This window comes from Plectropomus leopardus, chromosome 23 (assembly GCF_026936395.1).
Source record: "Plectropomus leopardus strain MGB_pleo_1.0 chromosome 23, ASM2693639v1, whole genome shotgun sequence".
NCBI classification, from domain to species: Eukaryota; Metazoa; Chordata; class Actinopteri; order Perciformes; family Serranidae; genus Plectropomus; species Plectropomus leopardus.
Genome location: NC_142198.1, coordinates 10,723,457 through 10,740,827, shown reverse-complemented (window position 1 = coordinate 10,740,827; position 17,371 = coordinate 10,723,457). Strand labels below are relative to the sequence as shown.

At 41.0% G+C, this 17,371-nt stretch overlaps 1 long non-coding RNA gene across 2 annotated transcripts in view; it reads right to left on the bottom strand.

Moving 5' to 3' along the window:
• The window catches only part of LOC148185648 (uncharacterized), a 64,594-nt gene that overhangs the window by 19,915 nt on the left and 27,308 nt on the right, over window positions 1-17,371 (bottom strand). The window lies entirely within an intron of this gene.

Below are 17,371 nucleotides of genomic sequence, written 5' to 3'. Positions count from 1 at the left end.
ATTGAGGTTTCAAGGCGCGGGGGTCGATTTCTAAAGCCCATTATTTTCTGACTGACGGATATAGACATTGTCAGCTAGACATTTAGGCCTCCAGGCATAGCTGGAGGATGGTGCTGGGACCCATTGCCTGGCTTTCATTCCACTTCAACCAACTTGCTCTCTCTCTGTCTTTCCAGACATTTATTTTTTTTTTTGCGCATCGACCAACTTTGCTGGATTTTCGTCTCAAGGTAGGAGTGCTTTAAAATAATCGTACGTCTTTCAGAGAGTGTCTGCCGGTGTGTGTAACATCTTTATCACTCTTGGTGTTGGGCTGAATTCGCTGGCCTTGCCTTTGGCGTGTTCGACAAAAGAGAGAGCACCCTGTCAGAAGGTCAGCCCTGAGCACAAACAACGAGACAAAGCATGGCACAGAAGTCAAAATCCTTAATGCTGGTTAGTGATTTTTTTAGACTCTTTCAAAACCAATTCTTTTTGAGCTCTTGGAACCTGATGCAACAGACTGAGATGACCAGTTTAATAAATCAAATTCTTACTTCCATTTTTGTCTTGCCAAAAGTGCATCTTTACCACTGTGTCCCAGTTTCATATACCCACTCTGTCATTTCCTTTTCTCCCATGATCTCTGCATTTGTTTCCCCACCCACAGCGTCTTTCCGTCTGATGTCAAAATCTAACTTTTAGCCTTTGTGGATGTCATGCGTCTCTTTTCCTTCTTCTCTTGTCTTTACTTGAATGTCTACTCCCCTCCCTCTTTCTTCTCTCTGCTTGATGGTGATGGATGGGGCCTATGGATGAGTGGGCTGTGAGAGGGGCTGTGATGAAGACTGGCCTTGGAGGGGAGAAAGTGAGAGGTGTGGGGCGGGTTGGGCAACATGAAAGAAAGTAGGGTATGCAGAAAGGAGGACAGAGAGATTGTGAAAATCACTGAGGAGACAAAGAGAGCAAGACTGGGAGGAAATAGGAAGAAGAGTGGAGGAGAAGTGGATGAAGATGATGATAGGTGAAGGCCTGAGGGCTTTTCTGTTAAGGTTGGAGGGAATGCTGACCCTTCCTTTTGCCTGAGGCTGTGCCTTGACAATAAATCAAGTCCGGGACGGATCCAACACCAGGTGAGGAGGTGATTGGGGAAGGCTGCATATCCTGCAAAGCCTAGTTTCTATAAGTCGACAAGACTCTACAAAAGACACTTATTGATCTAAACTGCATGCCGATCCAGGGGTGCACAACCTACAAATGTAAGAAGACTTCATATATTTTGTAAAACAACATCATCAAAACCGCAACTAATGTGGTCTAAAAGAAGACACTGTGAAGCAAATTCAACAGCTGAAGAAAGCCTTCCCATGAGAGGGTATAAAAATAATGGACATAGCCACTGTGACGTCACCCATTAGTTTGTGGAATCCCTTTTGAAGCCAGGAGATCTGCATTTTGGCTTTCAACACCATATTTAGGCAAGATGGCTGGAGCTTTGGAGGTGTGAGGGGTAGATATGACTGAGAGTCTGAGGACACCATCGGCAGACAGCCTGTCACTCAAAGGGGCCCACCCTTAATTATGCATAACTAAGCCTTAATAAAAAGTTAACAGGTAAGTTATATAAGAATTCACCTCCCATGTCATTCCTATAAGCTTTTTCTATAAAGTTTGGTTCCTGTGAATATGGTTTGTGATAACAGGTCATTGTATTTGTACAGTTGGTTATGTTTTGTCACCACTTAACTTTACTATCTACTGTCTACTACTTCCTATCTACTTGATTTTGAAAGGGTATAGCATTTGTTCTGCCAAGACCAAATACCCTATCTTGCAATGTTAACGAAAGTGAAAATCAATTTGTGTGTCCGGCCCTCAATTTGCATCAGCTCCAAATTTGATTCGTCCTTTGCCAATGCTACACCTTTCCACAAAGTTTCATGAAAATTTGGCCTGTAGAGTTTCTGCAATCCTGCTGACAAACAGACAAACAAACCGAGCCGAAAACATAACCTTCCAGATGAAGGTAAATATTAAACTACAGATTATACATGTGAATTAGGATCTGCACAAAAAAGCACATGCACAGAGAAGATGCACACACTCATTGTGTACCTTTTTTCTATGGCTCAGCTTCTATGAGAACTTGGGAGATCAAACATAAAAGGATATCATCTGATTTGTACAACGCACAATAACGGAGAAAAATGCTTTAATATTGAATACGCAAATCTGTTTGACTCAGCCATATATCTTAACATCCCATTGCATCCTACACATAAATGCAGGGATCTTGAGATGATAGCCGCATTGTAAAGGCCCGTAATTTTCTACTTGCATCATAAATACGCCACATCCCATCCTGTCAGTGACGTAGCCCATCCATCCAACTTCCTACTTACATTCTATTACCAGGCACGGAAATGAAGGATCCCTTGAGAGACCCTGAAGGAGATCCATTTAGAGAGGAGGAGGAGCGGTGCACTGGGAAGGTTTTTGAACCTTTTCACCCGTCTTGAAGCCTGTGGGGACTGCAGGGGCTCGCATAGCTCTGTCACTGACAGGGCCCTGGGGTTCTGACACCTGCATAGGTCTGCGATGTGACAACGAGAGACAGAGAAGGCCGAGGGTAGGGTCCTGATGACAGACCACTATAATATGCCCCGAGTCCCAAGGCTCCAAGACAGGTGAAAAGGGTCAAAAATAGGGTGGAATGGGAAGGAAATGCTGTTCAGAAATGGTTGGAATCATTCAAGAGTTGGTCAGACATGACCAGGATATGTGGAGATTGGGTTTATGAAACTTCCTAGACAGTCAGCAAGGAGGTAAACTTTGAAAATCCTATTACCAATTCGAGACACCGTGAACTGAAATTAAAATCAAGCTGACCTACCGACTCTGGGTTCATTTATACTTAGTTTACGTACGAATTTAGATAAGTTAGATACATAAATATCACTGCCCTGATACTTCCATGCGTTCTTTTATGATGGCACTCTCTCTTTCCTATGTGTCATTTTTTCATATATTATAGCCCCAATGGTCTCCAGTGGTACTGCTAGCTTTGTCAGTATCTGTAAGCTTTAAGAAAACATGGACAAACACAGACGAAATGAACACAGTATGGACAGAAGGCTTTATCCATGTCTGTGTCTAACATTAAGCATAAATGAGCCCTCTGATGCAGAAAAAACAAAAGCATCACTTGTAGGGTAGACAAGAGCACAACAACAAATCAGGCTAATATTGGGACATTTTAGAATCACAACTATAAAACCTCCTATAAAATCACTATACAGTGCACTGCTGCCACCCTAAAAAAACCTGGATGGCGCCCCTTCTACATATCGTATGACAACTGGATATCGTTAGTTCGTACAGTCAGCTGGTTGTAACGTCATATTTTGGTTAAGTATAATCTTCGGCACAGTGAAACAAGCATACCTTTCTGGTCACCAGAAATGAAACGAAACAACAAAGAAACAAGAATACAAGAAAAAATCGACACCAGGGGTTGTTGGGGGGCCTAGATGGGCTACTTTGACCCAGAACACCCAAGAGTCTAGGCTCACCACTGCTTGCAGGTGTATAACTTGAAATGTATATTCTTTCCAAAATTGTACAAAAAAATGCAGTTCATCCCCCTCTTTAACTTTCTAACACCAACTAAGCTTTTTTTTTTTTTTTAACCAGCTGGCCAATCCCAAACATTCAAGTGTGTGTTTGTGTGCCTGTGCATGTGGCCACTTCCATCAGCTCTCACTAAAGTCCATGTAGCCTTTGCTCTGAACAAACATCTATCAGTGGCGACAGGCCTCTTCCCCGGGGCTTTCACCCTAGCACCCAACTGGAGCTGACCTGTCCAATCTTATCTGGACCCCGAGAGCCCTGTTTGCCTTCATCTCGGGGTCCCTCTCCCCCCCCCAACTGTCCCCTTTGCCCATCCCTCCTCCCACCATCCGCTAACTGCCAACCTTAATCTGTGGATAATCCCATCTAGCCCACACCAGTAATGGCTGGGAGGCAGTTTTATTGTTTCAGGAGTCTAAAAGGATACAGACTGACTGTATATGGTCACTTAACTACAAAAAGACAAAGTAACCTAATTTTTGAAACAGTACCTCAATTACACCTGCAGAGAATGACTTTAATAGTGCAAATGTTTGTGCTGCCGATTAGCAACATGGGTTACTTGTTGACATGCATGAGGAATAATACAATCAACATTTTAATAATATATCATTTAATGCTAAGCTGGTGAAGTGAATCTGTGGCCCAGTACATCTTACACTTACACTCCGCTACCCAGGATACAAATTCTGCTCATGATCCATGTATTGACAGAAAACTGGAATAGATACTGTATCTATTATGATGTGGGTCATAAGTGCAAGCCACTAACTCAATGTTTGGTGCAGGTTTGAGGAGAGAAAACGAGGAAGAGAAGAGTTAATTAGCATTGTAAAGTGCATCTAGAGCTTGTTTGTGCATAACCTTGTAAGGCATCGCATGTCTGTTTGCATGCTACACAAATGAATCAACTAATTGAATATGCAAAGAACAGCGGTATATCAGCAGCAAACAAACACAACAAGCAACAAAGTAGGATGCATTGTGAGCTATTTATTAAAAGCAGGTGATAAACAATGTCCATCAGGGCTGCCAGTGGGAAGCATTGAGCCAATATATGCCATAATATAAGAGGAGCAATGTGAAAAAGAGCATGAAGAAACAGCAACAGGAGAAAATGAACATTCTTTTTATAAAGTCTTAAATCTGTCTAGTTCTAAGGAACAATTAAGGATTAATCAGTGTTTTTTTTTTTTTTTTTTTTGGAGGGGGGTTGTTTGCAAAACTCAAATTTAATATGAACTGAAACCTCTTCTGACAAGGTGATAATTTCAAACTAAGCGAATGTCTTTCCTGGCCAGCTCGCCAAAAATGGAACATAGCGGGTCATTATGGCTTGGCTGCTTCCTGGCTTTTCATAATATACTGCTAAATGAGATGAAAAGGTGGGGCACACGGTGACTCAGTGTCAGACCTGTGTTTGTGTGTCTGTGTGTGTGTTTGCCTGTCTGAGAGCTTGAGTGTCAGCCAGAGATGCGGACGTCTCCTTTAAAATGAAATGAGCTGAAATGGCGAAGTCGACCCATCCCTTCTCATGCTCCAACATGATCTAGCACAGGTAAGCCCATTAGCATTGGGAAAAGGTCACTTTGAAAAGTGGAAATCAAATACAAGGATTTGGGCAGGGCCATTAAGCCACCGGGGCTATTAGTATTCATGCGGTGCAGATTAATGGAAAATATGAGCCCTACAGAGGGGCCATAGTATTAAACTTGATAAGAGCTGATTTGCCCAACCTCCGACATCTCTGTTTTCCCACACCCTATTTCTACTCTTTTCTGTATTAATATTAATGATCATATTTTATTTTATTTTTTATTTGATGGCACAATGCTGTCAGGTTGCAGGGTTTTGTGACTCACCTAACTGCCACTGCCATGATAGTCAAAGATGTGATTAATTGTCATCCAGGGGACATAACATTGCTAGTCAAGCAGAACACTGTCGGTGAAGCAAATGGTAATTACATAACTTAATAAACTTAAATGATGATAATGCTTCATCATGCAATCTTAAAAGTAATGTTTCTCTTGCCAATCTCCTCTATACCTAGCTGCTGGCATATGTTGTATTGGTGTAGTTACAGTACCTACACCTAAAAAATGCTATAATGTACATCGGCTGCAGAGATACCTTGTGAGACCATAAGAATTGTGATTGGTCTGCCTTGGCTGCTTGTTTTATCTCCTACTGGTTTCCAATGCCAGTAGAGATTGTTGTGGGTAAATGATAAAGTTAAAGAAAGGCTAAGCAATCTGCTCCATTCAGAAATAAAAATCTCGTGAAGCCAGCCCATGTGGAATATAATGAAAGTATGATATGGCCTCACATACAAAACAAAGTGCTGTGGTCATCAACGAGTGAAACTGGAAGCCAGACTACAATTCAACCTAAGCTGTACATGTCTAAAGTGGAACTAGTTATGTTTCAACTAGTACTGTATATTCCAAACAATGACGAATTTTAGTTTAACTGAACAACAGTAACTCTTATACATAATGACATTTCATTGTGACTAGCCATCTAAGATGGCATATATTAACGAGTGACATCTATGGTGTTAAGAAAACACACGAAAATAGGAAAAAACACACAAAAAATAAGGAAAACATTTCCAGGGGACACTAAAAAATGTTGTAACTCAACATTAATTGGAAATAATCCGTTTCTATGAGTCTCTGCATCTGTGTTTTTACATGCCAACTTTTTGTATACAGTCAACCTTTTGTCCATTTTTTTTTTTTTAATTTACTTCAGTTCAAATGTACAACAATAACTTAAAGCCAGGACTTGGACACTGCAAAAACTGAAGTTCAGGGTATTCTAGACTCAATTTTGTGAGTCTAAATTAGTGATAACAGTACAACCATCATTTTGTCACCTGTGAATTATAATGATTCAGGTGACAAAGTTAATTCAAATTCAATCAGTAAAACTGTATTCACCTTTGTTTGTTGCCCATCTCTGACAGACAGAGCAGGTTTTTATTAGGTGCGACAAGGCTCAGGTCGTGCAGACTGTATAAAAAAGCTTAGACAGTGCCAGTTGCCACTCCTGGCAGATCCCCACCCAACAGTGGCCATGCCCCCCTCCTCTCACTCTCTCCTCCAACTCCCACCCCTCCACCCTACAGTTGCCCCCAGTACACCCCGCCTTCCGCTCCATCTGTCGGCCAATAACCTGCTGGAGCCTGCCATGCCGTTAGCGCACCTGTGCCTGCCACCTCAAATAGAGCTGTTTGACGCACGCAGGCGGCATGCAACCACACACAGACACACACACACACACACACACACACACACACACACACACACACACACACACAGCCCATATCACAAGATATGCAGTATGTATATACACTCTTCGGTCAGCATGCATCCTGAAGAGCAGGTCGAAGTTGTCAGCTGAGGACTTTGTCCTGTTACTAAGTCATCCATTTCTTGGAAACTCAGCAGTGAAAAGGCTGCAGATAGGAACATGCTCCCTTTTTATGTTTTTCTCAGATACACTTGCTCCCTGGGCTGTGACCACATGAGCACAATGGGACTGCCTGAGGCCATGGTCCAACTGTGCCATTACCTGACACGGCCCATGCTTCCATCCACACGGGGCACACATGCCACAGGGAGACGGCCACCTCGTTCCTCATTAGCTATGAAATAATGGCTGTGGTCCATCGAGTCTTGCCCTGCATTCCCCCCAGTGCAACACAACTTCCCCCTTACCAATACCTTCCCCTTTCCCCCAGCCCCCGCCTAGGCGTGCTGATGTGCCTCTCTACATCTTCACCCATCTCCTCACCAACAAACACTGTCACCATGCATGTACTGAATACAAAAAACAAGACATTAGTAAAGAAGTCAGATTCTTAAGAGCATAACATATCACTTGCCCTACCTAATGCATCCCAAATTGTTGATTCAGTATGAATGTAGGCCCTGTTATGGCTCTGAAGTGTTTCAATAGGTGTACGACTGAATACGTTTCACAAAAAAACAGACAAAACTTTAATTGTTTGAGCACTTTGACTCCATCTTATTGCATCAGATTGCATTCAGTTCACATACTTTCACAAAATCGCTCCGGTTAAAGCATCCCAACTGGGTCTTGAATGGCACTCCTCCAAAAACAACTGCTTTATTCCTTCCATTCGGGGCAGGAGCATGCCGTTCAAACATCTGTCATGCAGTTCAAATGTGACTCAAGCATTTCAAACGACACACGCTATAAAATGACTCCACTCAACAGCTTGAAGTATTTGAATCATGGGAACGTTTAGAGACTTAATAGCCACAGACAAAATTAACCAAATCTATTTATATGAACACAACATGACCAAGCCCATTATAGTTGAATAAAGAATCAGCATATATGAAACCAATGTCTAATGAAATGGATGTCTAAATGGCCACCCTTTCCATTTTTTCTTGTTATTACGTACTGCATCAGCTCGAATGTCATTCTCATAGTTCACAGCGCAGTTAGATGTGTTTGAGACAAGATATCCACTAAAATACAGAGCACAATGGATGGCATTTAATTCAATGGGAAGTTGATGCCATAGAAGCCAACTGTTGAATGACAGGCCATTAGTAAAACACCTGTTCTACTTTCTGAGCAAAATGTCAAGACTTGAGATCAGCTCATGAACATGAATGTTAAGATCCAATTCAAATTAGGGCTCACTGTCAGGTACAAAGCACCACAAGCCAATGCCTCTTTGATGGTGAGGCAAAAATATTTCTAGAATGCCAAGATGATCTGAGATAGATGATCAAAAGAAAGGAAACAATGATTAGGCTCCTGAGAGAAGTCACAAGTTTGAACCTTTATGCTCACATAAGTTGAATGGTGTTCTTGTCTCACCCTTTCACACTTTTTCAGTATGAAGGAGAAAAAAGGCCACAATTAGTCAGCATTAGTCATAAATGAATAATTGATTCCGATTTGAAATTCTGATCAGGCTGCCAGCAAATTCCCACATGGAGGCCTTGGCACAACAAAAAGCCTGTCAGGGCAAAGATGTATGTTCAAGTAATACTACAGGAAGCCCCAACACAACCCCAGTGGAGAGCGATGGTACCGCTCCATGTCAGCACAGCAGCCAAGCCCCTGTACCTCTTGGCAGGCTGCATTCATTTTCAATAATCAAAGAGAAATGCTTTTTAAAGAACTGAGATCTTGTATTTTGCCCAGGCGTCCCTCCAACAGAGCTCGATGTAGTGAAGACATTTATCTTCGTACTTTCACATTCAGTCGGGATTAGTCTTTGTACACCAATGGGAGCAACCTCTAAAGGTGCTGCAGAAACCCACTAAACACTTTTACACCCACTGACAGTTAACATAAAACCCCAAGAATCAAACTATCAAAAGACTGCAAAACTTACTTTACAAGACGCATTATCACACAATGTATCTTTGTATATCATATTCTTTTAATTCAACAGATATATAAGCACTTCTTTATACTGTGCATACATTCAAGCCAAGTCAGAAGAAGAAAACGTTGGCATTGTACATTTCTGCAAATCACAGTAATAATTCATTTGTACGTTTCATACATAACACATCAATGTTTCCAGGGGATGGTAGAGGGCGTGGCACTTCGGCGAGATGGCTGTCAAGCTGCAGACCACTGTCCAAGAGCCAACAGCAGGATGTCACTGTTTTTAGCATCTTTTTGCCATTAAATATGGGTGTTTTTTAAGGGACCCATGACCGCTTTTCCAGAAGCATTTGTGCCACCAAACATTTTTTTTTCTTTTTGCCAGCGACCTTTGGGTGTATTTCCAGCAGTATTTGTTCCCTCTAACATGAGTGATTTTAAGTGACCTGTGGCTGGGTTTCCAGCCGTATTTGTACGTTTGTTTTGACAACCTTTTAGAAAGCAATCTTTTCCTCACCTCAACAAAGTAGCATTATTGGAACATACATAATGTTACATATGTTATTGATAACATACAAATGCTAAGTATTAATTGCTTGCAGAAATGTACAATGGCAGCATTAATTCTGGAGATGTGGCTGGTATATGCTACTAAAGATGGAAATAGTGTTTTTTTTTCCCCAGCAACCTAATAGTAAATGTCATAAAATGTTGTGCAATTGAATGTCACTGAAAAAAGTATTGACAAAAGTATCTATTGTTTGATAGATTAAAAACTTATTTCATGATTGGTTTAGGCGCTCACATCACTCAGTTAAGGTTAAAGAACAATTGTGGTCTTGGTTTAATTCAAAAAAGTCCCGACATGTTCATTGAATTAAAATTTAAGCGAGACCATAATCTCTCTCTAACTTTAAGTTATTTTGTTGCTGGGGAACAGAAGCCAGGCAGTAATTATGTGTCCCCTCAAAAAGTAATTGGCAAAACAAATTAGTATATCAACTTAATTTCAAGCAGACAGGGTTAAACGATGGGACTTTCAAAAGACTGCAATTTTTTTTTAGACAGATATTGTCAGTTCACAAAATGTTCCAATGTACATGGTATATACTTCAACACATAAATACTGAATATGTACTCATATTCTTACATGTCAATCCATCAAACATGCACATACGAAAGCCCATACAGAGAACAGTATGCACCACTATGTCACCAGTACTTTCTACATAAAGTTACCCATTCATATCCGTATATTTTTATACAGCACATTAAATACACATCTTTATACCCTTGCAAAATGTAAATGTGGTGCTCATGCTCAAATGAAAACAAGCCAGTAGTATGGGGACTGTGCTTTAGATTCTCCCTGACATTTTAGCCCAATATATCCATACTGCATGTGGTATCCATATAATCCAATGATAAAAAGGTGACAGTATAATTTTCTATAGACTGTATCTAGGTCCTGTGTTATTTGAATTCCCAGAGTCTCAAAGCTCCATTTAAGGTCCAGATTTTTTGGGATTAGAGTTTCCTAGAATCCAATTTCAGCAAGGTCCTATTTCTATTTCTGACTTCCTTTTTAACTGGATGGATTTGTTTATGTAAATTTAAAAAACTTTTCTTAAAAAATGTCTGCACATTCAATTTAAAAACTGAAACTTGCCTGTAGTTACTTATTACTTTGGAAATGGCTAAAAGGGCTGCTCACTAATCTGTTCATGAATGTGTGTTGAAAAAAAAGCAGCTTCTGAAAGGACACTTTTAACAGCATTGGTATGACAGAGTAATATTTCTGTTTTTCAAATTGCTGTGCATCCTCTATAGTTGCTGGCGGCAATTTTGCCCGCAAAAGATGTCTTCTATTCAAGGACCAAATGTTCCCTGTGTTGCAAGATGACCTCTCGACAGACGAGCAATCACAGTCGTCAGCATTCGTAAGCCCAGTGCTCAGCTGAGCTTGCAAACAGAACCAACAAGTTTTCACTCAGTTTGATAAGACAGTAATACTGAGGAAATAACCTTGCCAGGTTACGGCTGTACACTATCATTGATCCTCCACAACAGCAAATAAGGAAAATGGAGACAACGGGATAGAAATGGCACATTCTCCATCTCTTGTGTCCTTTTAATAGAGAAATGGTACTTTTCTTTCTTTGCTGTCCTCAGCGCAATGCTTCTCTCCTGCTTTTAGAATTTAATAACTACCTCTATTCCTTATCGAAAAGGATTTTTTTAGGGGTTGCTTGTCAGATAAAGGCCAGGGTTGTCACCAAACTTCACTTGCTGCTGCGAGACAAAGTCTGTTTACTTTTTCAGTCATCTCTCTCGGCTCTGTCAGGGAAAGGAAATGCAAACGCTCTGTACAGAAAGCTCCTGGGTATTTTCTTTGCTCATCTCTGTACCCCATTTACTCTCTTCTTCGCTTTCATCCACTTTGGGTAGTTAAGTGCTCATTGATATTCCGTTGGTCAACACGAGGACCAATAGACCTTTTTTCCCCCCATCAGGATTCGGGAGTGGCCACTTCCAGATTGCTCCTGACATTGGATGATGATAATTTAACAAAGCATGGCACTGATGAAAAGGCTTATGAGATGGGATGAGTTTCTCCCCTCCTCTCACATCATGTCCGACACTAATTGCTTTTGACATCTTGGTTGTTTATTGTGCAAGTGTCATGGCAGCTTGGTATCATTTCAAACCCTCTTTATCTCTGCCTTTGCTTTTAGATTGATATTGATCATGATGTAGCACAAGCATAAACACGTATACAATCGTGTTAACAAGAAAACTTGGCAAGGAGCGTGGGCTGGTGAAAATTAAAGGGACATTCCTGAGAATTTACTCACACAATAACCCTGATGACATCATCAGTTTGGGATTGGGGAGCACACATAAGTTACAAACTGAGGGCATGGAGTTGAACAAAAAAGGAGTATTCACTAGGCAGAGAGGATCCATAGCATTAGTTGTTGAAATTTTCCAGATGTAAGTCTGCTGTTTGTTGGAGCCATCCACCTCCACTTCCCCCTGCCCTGTAGGGACTTTCTTGCTCTTTAAATGATGGCAGTTGCTGGTGGCATTACAAACTGCTGCCACTTGGTGCATATCACACTGCCGCAAGAGGTGCCTCTTTGTGTCAGTGTCTGACGCCGACATCACTGACAAAGTGCCAGTATTTGACAAGTTGGATGTTAAAATGGGCAGGGTTGAAACAATTATCCAGTATGAATAATAATTTTTACAAGTATAAGTAGCATCTGAGTAAAATGCATCAAAATTCATACTCTTGATAAGGGAAACCTCTAATTGGGGTAGCTGTGTTCAGTCTCTCATGATCAAAAATTATCTGAAGCTCGATCCTGAGAATATTCTTTAAATACTTTTCTACTTGTACAGACGCTGTGTCCTTGCCACAGTGGCCCCTCACCTCTCCTTTCACACTTCAGCTGTCCTATTCGTAATAAAGGTAATATATATATATATATATATATATATATATATATATATATATATATATATATATATATATATATATATATATATATAAAAGCAACTTCTGATCAATCCATTCCAATTTCAGGCTTAGAATAACAACTTCTGGTTAGGTTCCACTCTTTTCTCATTCAGGTTCTGCCCACATTCACTTTAAACTCCTCCCATTTCAAGTACAGAGCCAATTTAGCTGGTTGAACAGATGAAGATACAGATAATGGTGTACTCACTCATCCCTAGGGCTTGGCCTATGCTTAAGGCTAAAGTCAGCATATTTCAGCCTTTGCTGCTTTAAAAATCTGTCTCTTGTAAGTCTGCCAACTTCACAGAAGATCAATACTAAATCCCTGGAATGGTCCTTTAAAATGACAATTATCAGTTGATTGTGTGCTCTTACAGCAACAGATTAAATGACTGGCAGCTTGCTCTGTGTTCACGAACGCATCTGGTCAAATTCACCACTTTTAACAGTTCCACTAGGACGGGTTTTCCAATCTGCTTTCGCATCTGTACAGTCTGATTTTTGCAAGATGCAACGAGCCTCGCGTTAGATGTTGCTGACCTGAATCTCAGCCGCAAATCTACTTTTGAAATAGCAACTGTTTAAGTTAGAGAGTACACTTTGTCCCAGTTTGCAGAATGCTGCTGAAGAGCTACAGTATTTTAAAATACGGAGGAAAAAAAAAAATACAGGTAATGTCAGGGGCAATCCTCAACCTCCTCACCCCCTCTGTCAATCAATAGTCTCTTTCATCGGCAGGGGTTGAGCTATCATTAATAATAGCTGACACGCTCCTATAGTGGTAATAAACTGGGGGAATCTGGTATGTAATGGTACAGTAATGGCACCTGGGCAGGGTGTTACGCACTCGACAGCTGCTGATGGATAAACCCTAGGTAAATGGATTTGGGCTCATCCAGGGGAGAGGAGCTGCTGCTTTTGGACTGACTCTGTTTTTGTGAGCTGTAGTGGGTAAAAATGGCTCGTACAATTCTGGAGAATGAAAGAGGGCACGTGGAAGTGAGCTCTTCAAATTGGACAGCGGGACATCAATAGGCACCATGGACAGACATGTAGATTTCAATTCAGCTCCATAGCAACGAGACGTGTCTGAGAGGGGATGAATGTGAATGTACTGGGAGAGTGCTAACTGGGGCATGTTAAGGCAATTGTCACCCCCCCCCCCCCTCCTCCCTGTTGCCACCGTGAAGAATGATTTGCTGGTTGGCGTGCCATTTTATCTCCTCAAAAACATAGACAAATGTGGACCCGGGGTGTTAAAAAGACCCAAACTTCTTCCATCATTTCAGAAGGCTGAGGAATATAGAATTATATGATTGATTTTTAGAGATGATGAGTTGTCACCTTAGACAGTGGGAATAGGAGGAGAGAAAAAGTTGAGAAAATCTGAGAGGTATTTTTACTCCTCTAACTGACAAGCTTGAAATATGGTCTATTCTGGTTAACCAAAAGGAACACATACATTTCTACATTAGAAAGAATTCCCATTATTTCTCTCTGAGCCATGAAAATCAATTCTAAAATGATTGCTTTCAGTGACGATGGGGAGAGAGGAGAGAAAATAGTTGATGTGCCTTTGGCTGGTCCAATAGATAGAAATAGAGGTTGTTTTTTCCTATTCTATTTTCTCACGAGAATTGGTTGAAATGGGGAGTGTCTAACTATTTCAGTTGTTCTTTCTTCATTTTCTTGTCATCTTTCAATGCAGCTCTTTGTTTGTTTCTCAACACAAGGACCCAAATCTTGGAGCATTACATGAATTCTCCACAGTTCCAAATCCAGGGGCTTGTTTCGTTGGCTTAAACCTTTTTATCGCATTATGTTGTTTTTGTGGCAAACAACAAAAACAGATTCTCTCACTTCATTGGCAATGCTCATCAGCTTGTTTTGCATTGTGGCGACTTTCCCATTTAATGAAGCATTTAGCTGCAGATTAGAAAAGAGCTCATCAACTGTCAATTTAACAGATTAAGTAACTTCTTAACCATGATACAAAATAAAGCATTTTAACTATCAATTGCTGTGTTGGCATCAACTTGCATCCTACCCCAAGTTTCTATATATTTTGCCTCCTAATCTAAATCTAATGTTCTAAGTGAATTGAAGCAAACTCCTAACTCTTCAAGTCAATAAAACACAACAGACATGTGTTAGAGCCCATAAAACCACCCATTTGCTAGATATTGCCTTTCTTGAGCAGCATAGTCAGAAAAAACATCAATGATGCATTGAAGCGTGCATGATCGGAGAGAGATGTTGTGTTTAACCCTTCGCCTCTGCAGTGCACCATGCCAAGTGCTTTCTCCGAGGGCAAAATCAGTAACCCTTTGAAAGGCCACTTTCAGGCAAAAGAGGCAAGAGACCGTCAATTCACTTAACTGCATTCTTATTTCATGAGTGCCGGGTAGAGTTTCACCACTCGACCCTGCATGTAAAGTGACCCTGACCCTTGCGCTATTGAGGCAAGCTGCGTCTAAAATAAGCAATGGTGGTATTGCCTTCAGAAAGCCACAAGAGACCTGAGTTCCCTTGGTGATGTCTCCACATTGATACCATCTACCACAGAAAGGTTTTTGAAAGGTAAGACGGCATTCGTTGGAGGGGAATTAAGAACTGAGAAATGACATTTCTGTGAAGAAGAAGACGTCCTATGTTCACTGGTTAAAATGAACAATATATGCATATTCATAGATTCTGAGTTAGTTTAAGAATTGGACGTGGAGATTATCTTTAAAAGGTAAAGTGTGTAAGATATGGCCAGAATTTTAGTTTGCGCTGTGAGTTGTGTTGTAGCAATATTCACTGAAATGAGCATACTAACCAGCTAGCCCTGGCCCGTCCAACACAGGAGGATGAAGAATTCAAACCCAGCATATATTGTCGGGTTTGTCAGATACCTGTGATCTTTTTGTGTCTTTGACTTCCTCTTCTGTAATTGACAATCCAACAATCCAAGGTATGAAATCCATGATACTAATGTGATTAGGTCAGCCACTTACAGCTGGTATACAGCTAAGCTAGAATAGCTAGGCTAGGATACCATGCAGGCTTACCATTTGTACGAGTTGTCTGGACATGGTTCTCAATATGGAGGTGGCGGAGCTGACAGCTAGCAGCTAACAGTGCTAACTCCATAGTGCAAAACAGTGCTAAACAACAGCAACAGCACCGACAGAGCTAATGGTATTAATCAGGGGGGGAACTGGAGAGTGGGCACTATGCTTCTGCAACAATGCCATGCTGAAATCAGTAATAACTGCCATATGAGCACAGAGAAAAGAGGTTGCGATGAGCTAGCCAGTGGCATATACACATGCACTAGTATGGACCAGTGTATCAAAACAAACCACTGAGAAGTTCAGATTACAACACACTCAAAGGAAGTGGAACTTCACTCCACTATATCTTGAAATAGCAAATAATGCAACGTTAATGCTCTGAATGTCGCATACAAAACTGTTATATTGTTGTCTCTATCCAAACATTGGTCAAAGCTGAAGTATGTCCAGGGGCAGCTAATTTAAGGTCTGAAACCCAAAATCCAAAATCCATTGTTTGTAGAAAACTGTTTAAAAGCCAAGAGACACACAAAGAACAGACAGTGCAACTAATGATAACACAAATCATATCCAAAATCATTCCATTTGGCGTTAATTTATGGTTTTAATGTGTTTTTTTCTCGTTACTGTTGTCTTACTATATTGGCCACAAGCGAGGATTATAAAACAGTGTTATTTTCACCAGCTCTCCAGAATTTCAGCAGTTTGGTGGAATATTGCGTATTCTTGCCTTGCTGTTAGTTAGGAGGTGGCTCAGAGGTGCATGTCGCAAGGCATTACACCTAGCTCTTTTAACTAAGTGTTTTTGTCGCCTAAACCTAACCATACTTTAGTTTGGCTTATGGCCATGGATCTTTGATGTATCTTTCTTTCCTTCACATCCAGTCATCTTCCCACCATTGCTACTGAAAAAAACAAGCATGAAATACCAAATAAGGTAAAATCTGCCATATTTCCCCTACCAAATGTTGGCATTGGATGTAAAAAAAAAATTTGACATTGAGCGTTCCTCCGAGAATGTGTGAGATATATGAATATTTGAACATATGTGTTTGCATGTGTCTTCATATGTGCAAGGAGGAGGCGGCGGTGAATTAAAATGCTTAAGCCACATCTGTCGGAGTGGCCCTGGCCCCATAGCTCATTCCAGATAAGCTTATTTGTTAAAGCTGTGGCAACTGACACCCTCAAGGAGCCATTGCTTCCTCACCAAGGGGGCAGCAAAATAAACGAGGCCCTGCCAGAGGATAGAAAGAGAAAAGGAGCAAAAAAACAGACACACAGACCCTTCACTGGCGCATTCCTAAAAATACACTGCTGTCATATTCTGTTGTAGAAGAAAGGGAGAAATTTGGGTTATTTGGGCAGCATATGGAGACAACAGCGCACATGGACAGGGGGATACAAAGAACTGAGGAGAAGACAGATGAACCCACAGAGCTCTTTACCCACACGTGCAAGCAAGCATAAAGTAAACATGCACACACTACTGTCTCTCTTTTCATGCTTTTCATGCTCAGTGACCTGCCTAAACTGACCCCACATCTCCAGTGTGACTCCTCATCCATGTGTGTATTAAACATAAATGAGATGGACTCAATATCTCACTTATAGCTTCTTTGACACTTAGTTATTTCACCACCACAACCTTCCTCTCTGAGCCTCCTTAGCCTATTTCTGCCCCACTCCATTTTTTTCCCTATTCTTTTCAAAGATTATTCAAGGTTATTACTTTCTCCAAAAGGCCACTTAGGATGCGCAGTGGAAATATGTTGACTCTCTTCGATTTTTG